We start from the raw sequence: 13,640 nt of genomic DNA on the forward strand, positions 1-13,640 counted from the left end.
TTCTTCCTGAAGTCCACCCAATAAGAGACCTGTAGGCAGTAAATTCTCTCAGTCTCTGTCCGAAGTGTCATTATTTCACCCTCACCATTAAATTATAATTTCAGAGTGTGTGGAATTCTAAAAGGACAGCTATGTTCCCTCCACACTTTGAAGATATTTTCTCATTCATTTGTTTTACTTGCTGATGGGAAGGCTAACTTTTATTCCTTTCAAAATAATCTGTCTTCTTTTTCTGATGCTGTTAAGATTTTTTCTTTGGTAATTCTACAGTTTTATTCCAATGTGCATATGTGTGATTTTTTTTTTTAATTTGTCTGGGTTTACGTCTTCAAGCTGTGGTACTCCAATCTCAGGATTTATGTATTCCCTCAATTCTAGGAAATCATCAATCACAATCTCTTCCATTGGCCTCCCTCTGACTCTACTACTTCCTTTGTGAATTATTAGTAGACAAATTGTTGAATCTTCTCTTCCACTTATCTCTTAACATCTTATTTCTTCCTCTCTTGGTGAGGCTTTCTGGGCAGTTTCTCCTGTTCTTTCAACTCACTAATTCTCTCCACAGTCTCCCTATTTAAACTGCCTATTGAGGGCTTAATTTCAATGAACAGTATTTTCATTTTTGGTACTATCAACATAGTACCAGTCTTTTCTTTTTTTTTTTTTTAGTGCCCAATTTAAAAAAATATACTTATATTCCTTTATTTCTTTAGTTGTACTCACTAGATGTATTAATACTCTTGCATATAAGTTATTTTCCTTAGCCTGGGTTAGCAGGAGTGTAGGCTGGCTGCATACAGTGTGCTCTGTGAGATCCCGCACGTCAATAAAGGTCAAGGTAAGGTGTTTTAAGCAGGGACCTATAGAAAGGCTTTGAGTGGTATGGCCAGGTTTGCGCTTTAGATAAAGTTTTCTGACAATAGCAGGTATGATGACTCTGAGGAGGCAGAGATCAGATTCTGGGAAGCTCTTATAATGTTCCAAAAGAGACTGGTCTCTGGCAGTGTCCATGAGGCTACCAGGGTGGGAAAGACACTTTATATTTCCCTCAGTTTGACTTCCTGGAGAAAAAGAAGTGTTCAGCCTCCTGATTATAATAGTGAAAATGTAACTAACATAATATATTTATGTCACTTTTTAAAAATTTTTACAAGTTATACACATTTCCAACTCTTTTGTTTTCTTTGACATGCTTTTAGATTCATTTTCGTGTCCTTCCTACAAAACTGTTTTAAAAGCATTTTACTGACTGGACACCACAGGCTTTACATGAAGTTACTTTGGTTGTTAATAAACAGGGAGTTCGTTATTCTAGAATTTTGTTTCTGTCTTTTCCTCCAGGCTGGTTCAACCTGGTGACAAGATAAAATTTAAGGTGAAGTTCAACCAGTTTTCTTTTTGCTTAGGAAAAAAACAACCATTCGCTGCCCTATGGCAAATGGAATTTTAGACCGCAGCCAGCATGGGGTAGCATTTATAGTATGTAAATCCTAAAGCATTTCCTGAATCCCCTTTCCCACTCAAGGCCTTGGTTATGTCTGTCCACACTGACTCAAGGCCAGAAGCCTTGAGGCTTGAGGAGGCAGTACTGGCGCTTGGTTTGGCTACTTGAGCCAGAGGCAAATTAGATATACCCAGGCTCCATGGAAGCAAGTGTTGGCCAAGATTGGGTCCCAAATAAACTCCTGTGGGTTGAAGATTCCTATGCAAGAACAGTCCTTTTTGAGAATTGGGATAATTTGTTTTTGGCAAAACACTGTTGCTTTTTTTGAGGGTGAGAAGAAAAGGGGTGTGGGAAAGGCTCTGGAAATCTCGCAAGACCTCTTGGACATGGACTATGTGTTACAAAACACATTTTTGACGAGTTAAGTGTTAACCAATCAAAACCAGACAGATTGTCTTTCCCGTATTGGCTTCAGAATGCAGCAGGGGAAGTGCTATTGCTGAATATGGCTGGGAACTTGCTGAACCCAGTCATTTGCAAGAGTGTCAGAGTCCACATAATGAGAGGACAGAACTGGGTTTTCTGGTTCCTCTTTGCAGGATGTGATTGCAGCCTCCTGGGAGAAAAAAAAAATGAACAATACCAAATCAAAAGCAGCTCCAACTGTCGGTGGAGGGTGGTCCAGAATTAAAATTTAGAAGAAGAAAGAGATTAGTTTTAAAGCACCATGAATTCTTTTTGTCATTGAAAACTCATCCAAAAAACATTTCATGACAACTTTTGACAGGCAATGATCTGGAAGCTGGATATATAGAGATGGTTATTTCTTGCCCTCAAATAGCTCTGAAGCTCTCCCTGGGGAAATAGATTTGTAAGCAGAAAATTACGATATATTGTGATTTGATGGAATTCATGGAGGCAAGGAGAGAAGTGCTAATTCTGGTGAAACTGGGAAAGATTTTGCAGAATTGTTGAGACCCATGGAGAGGGTCTCAAAAGATGTTCGGGCACACCAGGAGAAAAAAAATAGCATATGTAAAGACTCAGAGCCGTGAAGGAACATGGTGTTCACAAACTAAGAAAGGGAAAGTGTGAGCAAGTTGCAGGTGTGGCTAGGAGTCACAGGTCAGATTGGAATGGTTCCTGCTTGGCACGCTGAGGTGTTACTTGAGCCTATAAGGTGATCGTTGCTGAAATAAGGATTTCAATCTTTAGCTTATAACTTTCATTGTTCAATAGAGACATTTGCTTTACTTTCATGTAAAAAACACCACAGTCTTAGGATACTGATGCCATGTTTAGAAGAGGACAAGAACACTGCCTTCTGCATCTAACAGGGTTAAAAACAGAACATATCATAGAAAGACACAAAAATTTAAAAACTAAAGATATAGAAAGTCCAGTTTAGAGACTTGGGGGATAATTCAAATACTCAGAGTATGTCTGAAAGGAGTTCCATGAAAAGGAGAGGAAGAAATGGTAGGAAAGCAGCAGTATTAGCAAAGAATTTTACAGAAATGAGGAATAAAACGTGTCCTTGGATTGAAAATGAATCCCAAATGCCAAGAATAAAGATGAATTCACACCTAGAAATATCAATATCATTAGCTTATAAAATAAAATAAAACTTCACGGAAGGGTTACAGGAAATAAAATCAGATAAAGAGAAAATCTTGAAAGTGTTGAGGTTAATCAAAGAAATCACCTAGAAAGAAATGAAAATTAGATAGCAGCTTTCTCACTGATGCCTTCCAAGAGTGAAGGGAAAACAACCATTACACTTGGAGTTTATACCCAGCTAAACTATTATTGAAGAATGAGAGAAAAATAATGGCATTTTCAAACTTGTGAAGATTGTGGAAGTTTACTATCTGCAGAGTTCCCACAAAGAACTTCCAGGGAATGTGCTATTGAAAGAAGAAAAGCACGGATAGGCACCTGGAATGAAATATTCTCTTAACCATTTCTAATTTTTAAATTTCTGCACTTATTATTATTATTTTTTCATTGTTTTATTTTGTTGTTCATATTAATTCCTGTGTGATTATTATCTTTTAACTGAAAAAAGTACTCAATTTTAAAGGGCAAGTTAAACTCTAGACAATAAAAACAAGATTGGGGAATAGGAGGACAAAGTGTGCATAGGTTTTATAGTGATAACTAGGAGCGTGGAGAGTATATAGAATAACTTTAGCCTTGGTTGGAAAAATGTATAATTAAAGTATATGTTAGAAATTTAAAGTAACAGCTAAAAAATAAAAATATAATTTGTACATTCCAATCCAGCAGAGAATGAGAAAAACATTTAAAAATAATCATTTTAGTTCAACATAATGCAGAAAAGAGAAAAAAAGGGCAAAGAACAAAAATGTTCCATAGACCATATAAAATTAAATGGTTGAAATTAATCCAAATATACCATTAATCACAATAAATATACACAAATTATATGTAATTGAAAGGTCCAAATTAGCACATCAGGTAAAATAAAACAGGATCCAAAATGCAACTTACAAGATATATGCCTAAACCTAAAATATACAGAAAGGTTAAAATTAAAAGGATCAACAAATATATGCTACATAAATAATAATCCAAAACAAGCTGATTTGGCAGTATTGGTACCAGACAATTTTTTAAAGATTTATTTATTTATTTGAGAGAGGGAGAGAGAGCACAAAGGAGGGGGCAGAGGGAGAAAGAATCTCCAGCAGACTCCCCACTGAGCGAGGAGCCTGATGCAGGGCTCGATCCCACGACCTTGGGACCATGACCCAAGCCAAAACCAAGAGTCAGACACTCATCTGACCAAGACACCCAGGCACCCCAGTACCAGACAAATTTAAGGCAAAACATCTTAATAAGTAGGGGCACAACATAATAATAGTAGAATAATCATCATGCAGTTATAGTAATCATTAATTTGTATGTGCCTATGCAAAAATTCTCACAGTATAGAAATCCTAAATTAACAAAATTAGAAAGAGAGATATATTGATGGGTCAACAAAAATTTAGCACAGTTATATTAGAAATTGATAGGTTAAACCTACAAATCACTAGTAAGAAGAGGGATTCTTTGAGCAATTACATTAATGTGTCTCAAAGATCTCAGTAGATCTCATTGGAATATATGATTGATCTAATATGGAACATTCTATCCAATGACTAAAGAATATGTGTTTTTTTCAACAACGCTTGAAACTTTTCAATGACATATCTTTAAATGAATGTTTCTCAGTTTATTTCTTCTTCTGAACATATGTTTTCTCCTATTTTTCACTCAGATTTACTTTCTATGACTTATGTCTTCCATGTGTCTATGAAGAGTCATCAAGCCAATAAGATGGTGTCTGCTGTGGCTGTGATTTGAAACTGATGTGTCTCCTGGGAGCTACTCAACTTGACCAATGTCTTCCTCTTCACCCTTTGAACAGTCATTAGTAGAAGATTTAGTCATGCTGATGTGAATTACGTTTAAACTTGTGGCCTTGAGTTCTGAGGCACTCACGTTAGTTTTCGGAAGAAGAAAGTTTCTGTCTGGGATACTTGCCTGCCTTTGGAGTAAGACTCAGAAGTCCAGCTGTTATCTATGCTCTTTGGAAGTCTTCCTGAGGGATAGCACAAGGAATGTATCGGGATAAACCCAAAGATGATGGACATTCACCAGTGCCCTTTAGTGTCATCATGAACCCTGGGTACGTTAGCCTTTTATGGTCTTTCCCAAAAAGAACATAATTAAGTTATCATGATGGGTCAGGATAAACACATCCTCTGACCCAAACCCATCACTCCAGGCTTCCATAGCGGGCTGCGATGCTTCCTGTTTTCACTTTCCCAGTGACATCAAAGAAGTTACTATGCTGCCCTTTGTAAGTGATGGTGATATTCAGGTTCTACCCTAGGCTGGTCACTCATTATGCCATAAGAAGCTGTTTCCATGGAGCTGTAACCACACTCCTTCACAATTTACCAAATCCCTTTCTCCTAAACTGGTTTTATCTGATTTGGCCCAAAATCCAATGATGTAGATGAGAGAGGGGTTGTTGTCTCTATTTGAGGAATTTGAGACGAGGAGAATTAAGAATGACACCTAGAATTTTCCATGGTGTTGTGGAGATAAAAGGCTTACAACCTACATTGCCCAACTCAAATTTCACTGGCTCTCCTACTCTTAGACTCTGACATATGTTGTGAGCTGGTTTCATGGGGTAGGGTGCCGTAAATGTGGCTGCCCAGGAATGTAGTTCATTCTGCCACGGGGCCTTGACAACACCTGAACATCCTCAAATCATACTTTTGGCTAAGAGCCAAAAACACCCTGGGGCCAGACTGCTTAGGCTCAAATTCTGACCCCTGCACACAGTTTAAGCTGGTGACCCTGGGCAAGTTTCTTAACTTCTCTGAGCCTCAGTTTCTTCAGCTGTAAAATGAGGATATGAATTTTACCTACCTCCTAAGGTTGTTGTGGGATTCAATAAGGTAATAATCCATTCAAAGTGCACAAAGTAGCTCCTGACAGGTAACAAGTGTAATAGGTGTTTGTTGCTATGGTGTTGTGAGGTTGCTGTTATGGCACCAGGGCTATTTGGCTCAGGCAACAAGCTCAGTGTTTACCTGCAATGATCTAAACACCCCAAACAGGTCATGATAGAAGGTGAGTTTAGAGTAAAGGGAAACACTTCCTCCACTGATGACACAGAAGGCTGTGCAACAATAAAGGCAGTTGGGTTTGTCCAGATCAAAGGTTTAGACAGGCACACAAGTTCTTCTCAGAGCTCCCAGACATGGCAAGATTACCACTGCAATACGGGTGATTTTTGTCCTCATTAAGCCTCGACTTTATCTCCATAACCAGCTTACTAATCTCGTCCCTCCTCACCAGCAGCATGCCTTGGTGACCCAACCTTTTGGATCGTGGTGGAAAAGAAGGAACAGGAGTACGTGAAGTGCCCGGAGCCCAATCCTGTTGATGACAGAGGTCAACAACCAAGCCACTGTGGCCTGGACAGGCTCACTCTCTTTTCTTTTCCACCACCTGGTTCATTTCAATCCAGAACTCTTGCTGGTTCAAGTGTAAACTCAGGTAAACCACAATGCACAGACTGAAGCCAAATAAAGCCAACGGGAAATACTGGATGGTTTGAACTTTCTTAATTGTCTGGGAAAGATTTTACTTCCCAAACATCCTTTTCTGGTCTTCCTTTGTCTGAAAGTCCCTTCCTGGTGGTCTGGTAGTCCACCTGCACGCTCCTGCCCAAGTTGGTTTTTGCCACTGGCATGTAGGTAGACTGTCAAGGAAGCAGGATCTTCACTTCTTGGGCGCTGTGAGTAATTCTTGTAGTTTCTGATCAGGACTACCTGCCCTCCAGCCACCGCTGTCCCTGACCTCACACTTCCTCTTCCAGGAACGCTCTTGCTTACCCTTTCTTCTCTCCAGTCTGTGCTCCTAGGCTCCCCTAACAGGCCCTGGACTGCTGACTTTCTTCAACCGACTTCCTCCGCCTCCCTTAGAGAGTGCATTTCTCTGGTCCCGGATGTTAGCTCGGCATGTCTGCCCACCCCACTCCTCACCTGCACCATCCTTCCCGCGGCCTCTCCCAAAAACATCCACCAGATTCGCAAAGGCAAAATCTGATTCAGCACCACCTGACACATCAGCACACATCATCCTGACAACGCCAACCTGCTCCCGCTCTGAAGCCACCAACTCCTTTCTTCACCATGTACAAAATCATACAATGCCAAATTTATGCTATTAAAGCAGGAGTATTTGGCAGTCAGGGGACTGTCTGAGCATCAGTTTGTGACCCATTATGGAGGAAAGTGTCTTCATATGATGTCCTTAATGTTCAGGTGTCCTACTAGCTCCCACCTCTCACTCTATACACCATCCAAAGGATGGGCCATTCCAGAGATGTGTATTATAGTAGTCTCATATTTCTGAGAATTGCAACCATGCATCTTCCAGCTTCAGTTTCTAAGCAGATGTAATAGGTGGCAGGAAAATTAAATTTTAAGTACCTTTCAATTAAACGTCAAATGTCAGGCTAAAAGTTCTTTAAAATAAATGTATTGGGGAAGAAATGGAAGCCCCATGATACACAAAGTATCCTATTTTCTCTGATTTATAGCTGACACCCATCACAGCTTCAGGAGTCATTTGGAGCCTCTGGTATTTGCCACAAAGGCTGGTGCTGGTCAACAGCATGTTGTTAATGAGAAGTAAGGCATAAATCCAAAATACAACAGCTACCTCCTCCTCTTTGCTTTAGCTGTGTGACTTTAGGTAAGTTAATAAAATGCTCCGTGCCTCACTTCCTCTTCTATAAATGAGAATGATGCTACTTTTTATTGAGTAGATGACACTGGGGTATTTACAAATCAGGGTTCAAACACTATATACAGAATAGGTAATAGCAGCACTTACAGTTAAATTACCCATCCTTCTGTTTCTCATCTGTAAATGATAATAGTACAGCACTTACAGAACTTACTTGGTAAATAGTAAATAATCAGGAATATTAACTATTACTGTGACTGATACTACAGACTCTTTCTCATATTCTGTGTTTCACAGGAAACAAAACTGGGTCGCAGAGAACAGATTCCACTTGGAGTCCTGGTCATTAGTCATAATCAGAGCCCTGAGTCAGTTCGGAAATATTCCAAATATAGTCATGAAGGTGACTAACTGTCCCCCCTCTTTGTTCCCATGTGCCGTGGAGGCAGGTAGAAGCAGAGAACCTCGCTGTCAGTGAAGAGGAATGGGGGAGACTACTGTATTTCAGGAAAACCCATCTCTGGCTTTTTTCAGACCAAGCAGAGCTATGAGCAAATTCTTCCTGGCTGAAAAAAGGGAACATATTCGTAAGCTGGAAACACAGCACTATGAGGTGTGCAACTTCCTGTTTCCCTGGTGAATGCTTCAGAAAACATTCGGTTGGGAATTTTAAAAATTTCCATTTATTGTCACCCTCAAGAGCTCGCTGAAGGATGGATGGGGTGAGTCAGGGTGCTGGTCTGGGATCGTCGGCTGCGGGGAGGCTTGCAGACTCTGCCTTGCTTTCTCAGTCACTCACAAAGGCCAGTGACCTCTGCATCCTGACCTTGCCTCTGGGTAAGACACTATGACTCCTCACACTCACATACTCAAAGCATCCGAAAACCATAAGGTATTTCACGCAGGTCAATGACTAAACCGTTCAGGGAAAACTAATGCCTATTTTTCTTACAAAAATTTCTCCTGGAATAGTATCCCACTCCGATGGCTCATCACCAAGATGTAACTGTTGAGTGAACTCAGTCTCGTCTGAACCCTTCCTGACATCTCCATGGCCCTTGACAACGCAGCCGTAGGCTCCACCTTGAGGCCATTCTCCCAGGGTTTCAAGGACTAGACTCTCTTGCTCAGTTTCCCCTTTCTTTCCCCCATGGCTCGCCAGCCCCTACTACACTCTTTTTTCTCTAAATGCCCCTAAAACGTCTGGAGTTTCAGGGTTTCCTATTTCCTATTCATTCGCTTTTTTATAATTTGGGCCAGTGTTTCTTAATCTTCCTTGGTCACAGGCCACTTTAAAGAACCTAATACTTTTCATGGATTTTTCTCTGTAAAATTCACACTCTCGCTCTGAAATGTGACACATAATTTCGGGGACTCACAAGGCCCCTGATTGTGTCCATAAATCTCCCATGGATCCATGTAAGAAAGATGAAAAGCAGCTCTTGATAACCAAGGAGCAGTCTGGCCCTCAGAGCTGGCCTCCATGCTGGCAGGGGCTTGTGGGCATCTGCAGCTGGTCTGAATTATTCTCCCAGTGGACGTCAGCAGTCTCCCAGAACGCCAACGCCACCACCAGACATGGTCACTTTGAGACCATAGTGAAGCGAGACAAAACATGCCTACTGCATACTTCTGTCTAAGCACAGACAAAAAACAAGGTCACTAGGAGAAAACACTACACACGCCCCTCTTGGCAAATACGAGTGACTTTCCCACACACTTCGTTATCAATTACAGCATTGTCCTTGCTCTATGTCTTCCCTCTCTGTAGACAAGATTTATTTAGATACCCCATCATAGAATTGACCCTGCTTTCTTTATACTATTTTTGCAACAGCTTTATTAAAATATAATTCACATACCATTCAATTCACCTTTTTAAAGGATATCCAGTGGCTCTAGTGTATTCAGTTTGCAGCCATCAAAACAATCAATTTTCAAACATTTTCATCACCTCAAAAAAGAAATGCTATTCCCCTCCTGTCACCCGACACACCCCCTCCCGCCCGCTCTAAGCAAACGCTAACTCATTTTCTGTCCCTCTTTATTTTCTGATTCTGGCCATTTCCCATAAATGGGATAGTGTAGGACCCAATGACTTCAGTCCAGCCAGTGTCTGTCTCTAAGCACAGAGTGAGACCTGCTTGGCTAAGCCCAGTCACCCCCTAGAACTGTGACGAGATAGTAATTGTGGAAGATTGTTGCTTCACTCTATCGCATTTGGAACCGTTTGTTATACAGTGATGGATAACAGGACCAGCCCTAAGGAGCTGTAGGATCTAACCAGTGTGGACTAGCAGGAGGAAGGGAGGGATGTGTGGGTCGGGATCTTGGGGAGTAAGAAGGGATAGGAAGAGCCCGTGCATCTGAAAGCCCTCTCCCGTGATATAAGATTCCATGTGAGGGCAAGGCTCCAGCAGGTAGTGCTAACATGCTGCTGGTTTAGCTTTTAGGAGCTTGGACACACTAACCAGGGCAGAGATGACAGAACCTTCGGTGTCACATGGTGGAGAAGGGGATCACAATGCCCACAGAAGTGAGCTTACTAGAGAGTAGATAAACTATATAAGGTCAGAAAATCTACCAGCCAACCATGTTCCATGGACAGAAAGGAGGAGGGTGAAGGAGCCCCAGGGAGAGAGATTTGTGAGTCCAGCTGATGTTGCTCAGCAATACAACGGGGAGCCTCTGGGTTAGACAGCTCCAAAGAACAGCCTGGCGTAGGGTTTTTACAGCCCCAGGGCTTATCTGTGCTGTCAGATGTTGGGTGTAGTTTGGCAGGCGGTGCAAAGCAGGCAGGCTCTACATGGCTAAAATTGTTCGAGTTATCTTTAATACAATTGGATGTGTAAAATTTTGGGTTCGATGCCAGTGGGCTTGTGAGCTAATTGGTCTCAGCTTGCTGTGAAAAGCAAACAATCCAGGGGCTCACACGCAGAGACCATCTTTGGTTCATATATGTAACAGTTCTGGAGAGCATCACATCGTTCTTGCAGCAGGGCCAAGAGCAGATCAGGACTCTGTAACAGACTCAGGCTGCCATGCAGGCAGTCTGTCCACACAGGCCACATGACATCAAAGACCCTATGGTTTTAGTGGAATCTGTGGCAGGAAAGACATCATGTAGAGTTTTTGGCCAGCCCAAATAGGACACTCACAATGGACATCCCTAAGGTTCTGGAGCGAGGCCATCTTAGGAGCAATAGCTCCTGTTGCTGAGATTTCACAGAGGGCCGAACCATAGGACATCAAGTGACCAACCATGCAGCCAGAACTACCCATCATGAGCTGGATTCCGTTAGACCCATCTGGTCATAATTTTACAATCAGATGTCATACATCTATGGTCAGTACAAACAGGGATGGAGGGCACAAATTAAATGCATGAGTGTGTGACCAACATGTCACCACCCCTATTGTACTGGAATCTCTCCCTCAGCTCTTGATTGACTGACAGAGGAGGAAACAGGCCAGATTTGGTTTACAAATGAGTTGGCTGAGTACGTGAGTGCCAACTGGAATGGACTGTCCTAAGATACAGCCAACTTAGGTGGTGGTTCAGAAAGTCAGTGATAAGGCTAAATCTTCCTCATGGGCAGAGCTTGGGTGGCGCATGTGGTCGTTCATGCCGTATGAAAAGAAAAGCAATCTGAAGTGAGAATATACATGGACTTGTGGGCAGTAGTGAAAGTCTTGGCCATGGGTCATGGGCCCTGGAAAGAGAAACCTTGGAAGATCAGGAATAAGAAGGTCTATGGAAGAGGCATGTGGATAAGCCCGTAGAGCGGGCACAACACGTGATGATTCTGTATCATGTGTCAATGCCCACCTGTGAGCAACCACCACTGAAGAGCCAGTAAACAACGAAGTAGACAGAATGACCCTAGGAATTGACAACAGCCAGCCTCTGGTACTGGCCACCTCAGATCTGGTGCAATAAGCACATGACCAGTACATTCCGAGTAGCAGAGAAGGAAGTTGTGCGTGGGTCGCACAGCTAGGTTCCCACTCACCAGTTCTAGCTAGCTACTGTTCCTGCATTACTTTTGATAAACCATCAGTGGATACCAATGCTGAGCCAGAGCATGTGGCACCATTTCTCAGGGTGACCAAATGCCTACTTAGTGGCAAGTCGATTACACTGGGCCATTTCCATCCTTGAAGACCTAGAGATTCATTTTGCCTGAAAGAAATAGATATTCTGGGTACAAGTTTGTTTTTCTTGCCTGCAGGCTCTCTGCCAGCACCGTTATTCAAAGACTTGTGGAGTATATAATCCACTTATATTGGATTCCACTTAACTGCTTCAGACCGAGGAGGTGTGACAAAGCAGCTGTGTCAGGAAGTCACATGCCCATGGAATCCACTGGTTCTTTGACATATCACACCACCAGAAGCCGCCAGCCTGACAGAGCAATGCAATGACCTGTTGTAGCACCGTCTTGGAGAAGCTCCATGAGAATGGGATGCCATCCTCCAGATTCAGTATAGCCCTAAATCACATATGATGTTCTGACCCCGATAAGCAGAATATACAGAGTCCAAGAACCAAGAGGGTGAAATGGGCATGATCTTGCTTACCACTATTTCCAAAGATCTACTTGAGAAATCTGTTCTTCCCATTCCTGAAATCCCAGGGTCAATATAAGGAAAGGCGCTGATTCCCAGAGGGGTAATCATGAGGAATATTGCAAGGGCCCCATCAGACTTTAAGCTATGTCTGAAGTCCTGGTAACTTTGGAGGTCCTTGAGTTTGGGGTCCAGCAATTGAGGAAGGAATCACCAGACTTGCAGGTGTCACTGACCCTGATCTTTGGGAGGAGGTACAGCTGCTGTCATACAATAAAGGCAAGAAAGAGATTTGGCCCTCAGGTGATCCAGTAAAGCATCTCTTGGTACTCTCCAGCCCAAATTTGACAAGAAATAGGCAAGTGTAGCAGCCATGAATTGAGAATGTCATGTACTAGGGCTCAGATCCCTCAGGGACAGAGGTCACACACCAGTAAGTAACCGACAGGGGTGCTAAGGAAGGATGAGAGGCAACAAAAATAAGTAATCGTAAGGAATAGAGGAAGGAGTTGGTGAGTACATCTTGCAGCTGAAGGCTGTTGTGGTGGTGGACATAATTCCTTCCGCTGGATTTCTTCCTATAAGTTTCCTCAGGAAAGGGGACCAGCCACAGCACTGGAGTATCTGTTTCGATGTCAGGGTGAACTCACTAGATGGAGTGCATAAGTCTGAACAGCATAAGGGAAAGACAGTAGGAGATGCTGTGCTGTACGGCCAAGACCCCTCTTCTGGCCGCAGGCACCCATTCCCTCAGCTGCTGGGAGTGTGGGGGCAGTAGGGCTGGGAACTAGTGATGGTTCCAGAGGAGGCCCTTTCCTGAATTGCCCTCAGCCAAAGGAAACTGCTCTCCTAAGGCTATGCCACCTCCTCGGGGGTAGCCTGCATCCAATGACCAGCCTTTGTGAGGACACACACGCTTGACTCCCTTGCCTCAGGTGGACAGTTCTCAGGGCTGTAGCAGTGCTTCCTGTTGAAACCGTGATGCAGTTCAGCTTCTCCCTCTGCCCCATCCTGCTTCTCTCCTCTACAGGCTTTGTTCAAGAGTGCTCTCCAATATGTATTTTATATGAAAACCTCAGGGTCTGGGTCTGTTTTCCCAGAAAAGTGACCGAACAGTGGGTGAATGAATATTTTTTAAAAAAGGGATTATCAAGAACACTTAGTTCAACTATCAAATTTTCAAGAAAAGAACATGAAATTCAGAAAAAGGAAAAGATGTAGGTTAAGCCACATGTGACTTCAAAGGAGGATGGAATAGTACATCCATCCATGACTTGGCTCATCATTCTTTCGTCTCCCATCTTCACGGGCTCAAATGCTGTGTCTACTAACTTTCTGTGTAATC

The 13,640-nt window shown here is 42.5% G+C and overlaps 1 long non-coding RNA gene across 1 annotated transcript in view; it reads right to left on the reverse strand.

Annotated features, from left to right (window-relative positions):
- The window catches only part of LOC141371480 (uncharacterized), a 45,521-nt gene extending 39,509 nt beyond the window's left edge, over positions 1 to 6,012 (reverse strand). Inside the window, exon 1 of the long non-coding RNA XR_012376460.1 lies at positions 5,897 to 6,012. This is a non-coding gene — a long non-coding RNA (uncharacterized lncRNA). The remainder of the gene's footprint in view (positions 1 to 5,896) is intronic.
- Between the last annotated feature and the right edge of the window lie 7,628 nt (positions 6,013 to 13,640).

Source organism: Callorhinus ursinus, unplaced genomic scaffold (assembly GCF_003265705.2).
Source record: "Callorhinus ursinus isolate GAN/ISIS: 27379988/994484 unplaced genomic scaffold, GSC_fseal_2.0 scaffold73, whole genome shotgun sequence".
Classification (NCBI taxonomy): Eukaryota; Metazoa; Chordata; class Mammalia; order Carnivora; family Otariidae; genus Callorhinus; species Callorhinus ursinus.